The sequence below is a fragment of the Zeus faber genome, assembly GCF_960531495.2.
Source record: "Zeus faber genome assembly, chromosome: 4".
Lineage (NCBI taxonomy): Eukaryota > Metazoa > Chordata > Actinopteri > Zeiformes > Zeidae > Zeus > Zeus faber.
The window spans coordinates 35,448,317-35,450,816 of NC_137191.1; the positions used below are offsets into that span (position 1 = coordinate 35,448,317).

Genomic DNA, 2,500 nt, shown 5'->3' on the forward strand with positions numbered 1-2,500 from the left:
TATAACAGTATATATATAATAATATGATATAACAGTATATATATAATAATATTATATAACAGTATATATATATAATAATAATATATAACAGTATATGTAATAATATTATATAACAGTATATATATAATAATAATATATAACAGTATATATATAATAATATTATATAACAGTATATATATAATAATAATATATAACAGTATATATAATAATATTATATAACAGTATATATATATAATAATAATATATAACAGTATATATATAATAATATTATATAACAGTATATATATAATAATAATATATAACAGTATATATATAATAATATTATATAACAGTATATATATATAATAATAATATATAACAGTATATATATAATAATAATATATAACAGTATATATATAATAATATTATATAACAGTATATATATAATAATAATATATAACAGTATATATATAATAATATTATATAACAGTATATATATATAATAATAATATATAACAGTATATATATAATAATAATATATAACAGTATATATATAATAATATTATATAACAGTATATATATAATAATAATATATAACAGTATATATATAATAATATTATATAACAGTATATATATATAATAATAATATATAACAGTATATATATAATAATAATAATATATAACAGTATATATATAATAATATTATATAACAGTATATATATAATAATAATATATAAGTTCAAGTTCAAGTTCAAGTTCAAGAGATTATTTGTCACATACATATACATACAGTCATACATATATGCAGTGAAATGTCATGACACCCGGTGATACAGTATATATATAATAATAATATATAACAGTATATATATAATAATAATATATAACAGTATATATATAATAATATATAACAGTATATATATAATAATATATAACAGTATATATATAATAATATATATAATAATATATAACAGTATGAAGATGCATTCATGAGAATTAGTACAGGGTTCTTGTATTGTAACAGCAGATATAATAGCCAGGACTTCTACTCTGTGAGGTAAGTGCTGGAGGTACGTAAGTTCAGGTGAGTTCCATTTAGGAGGATTTAAATGTATATTTAATACAACACAGTTAATTAATTCTATTATATAATTATGGAACCCAGAATCACGATTGTGGCGCCTCCCCTTGCGGCTGCCTGCGTGAGCACCTTGTGTCGATTACGCACATTTTGGTATGTTTTAGTATTTTTAGAGCTTATAGAGCTTATTGTGCGTAATCACCAGGTGTCATGACATTTCACTGCATATATGTACGACCGTATGTATATGTATGTGACAAATAATCTCTTAAACTTGAACTTGAACTTGAACAGTATATATATAATAATATATAACAGTATATATATAATAATAATGTATCCCACCCCTTGACAGGTGCCTTTGGAACCAAATGATCATTGTTGTTCACTGTTTTAATGTTGTGGCTGACGGGTGTAGATTGGGATTTAACTTGAAGATGTGGGATCTATGTTTGTATTCAGGATTCATATTTTCATTCAATATTCGGATTCAACGTTTTGATCCAACACGTTGCAGCGTGGCGGAGGTGGAGGGGTCCCCCGAGGTGGTCACCTCACCGGCCCACCTCGTCTCCGCCCGACCTCCCCTCTCTCCTCGTCCTCCTTCCCCCCCGGGGCCAATGACCCCCCGCGGTGAGCACCTCCGCCAATCAAACATTGCAAAACCACAGTAGACAAACAGGAACTTTCCCCTGGCGTCCACAACACCTCTCTTAAATCCATGCACGCCGGGAAGTGACATTGTGCATTTTTGTGGGGTGTTGTTTTGAAAAATACGCAGAAAATGCGAAGTTCAGGGTTTGGGCTAAATCTGGAGCAAATAACACATATAAAACTATCTTACACACTAACAATGTTTTAAATTGTTTTTCATTCTGACATTATGTACCGCTGTGTGTGTGTTTTTTTTAACACTTTTCTGTCTAAAATGAATCGTGTGCGGACAGGGGCGCGGCCCTCTCTGATCCCCGCCCGGGGCTCCAGAAAGCCCAGGACCGGCCCTGTCCACAGGGACACGGGCGTGTCCGAAGCGTGTATTTGACTCCCCCGGGATCAAAGTCCCCGAACGGGTGGCCCGACACACACAGTCCGCGCAGAAACCAACGGGGCCCTTACCTCTGCCGCCCCCCGCGGAGACCCCCTCACTGCGCGCAACCAGAGCGTCCCTCCCCGCAGAGCGAAGCTCACTGCTGCTCCTGCTGCTCCTGCTGCTCCTGCTGCTCCTGCTGCTCCTGCTGCTCCTGCTGCTCCTGCTGCTCCTGCTGCTCCTGCTGCTCCTGCTGCTCCTGCTGCTCCTGCTGCTCCTGCTGCTCCTGCTGCTGCGTGTTTCAGAAAGAGGAGGAGTGGGTGTGCGTGGAGGGGGAGGGGTCGCAGCAGCTGTTTGCGCGCAGTGTTAGAGGGTCTTCATCCTCTTCATCCTCTTCATCCTCTTCATCCTCT

At 34.4% G+C, this 2,500-nt stretch overlaps 2 protein-coding genes across 4 annotated transcripts in view; one reads left to right on the top strand and one right to left on the bottom strand.

The window, feature by feature from the left end:
* tmem176 (transmembrane protein 176) overlaps positions 1-2,380 on the bottom strand; it is a 7,122-nt gene extending 4,742 nt beyond the window's left edge. The window contains exon 1 of one of the 2 annotated variants that reach the window (XM_079999941.1): positions 2,177-2,308. The gene's annotated coding sequence lies outside the window, so the exon portion shown is untranslated. Of the gene's footprint in view, positions 1-2,176 lie in introns of both variants that reach the window. The other variant, XM_079999942.1, reaches the window with a different exon arrangement.
* A 67-nt stretch (positions 2,381-2,447) lies between these two features.
* Positions 2,448-2,500, top strand: part of LOC307229847 (uncharacterized protein) — a 7,315-nt gene continuing 7,262 nt past the window's right edge. For both annotated transcript variants that reach the window (XM_079999943.1, XM_079999945.1), the window contains exon 1: positions 2,448-2,500. This exon is cut by the window's right edge and continues 88 nt beyond it. The gene's annotated coding sequence lies outside the window, so the exon portion shown is untranslated.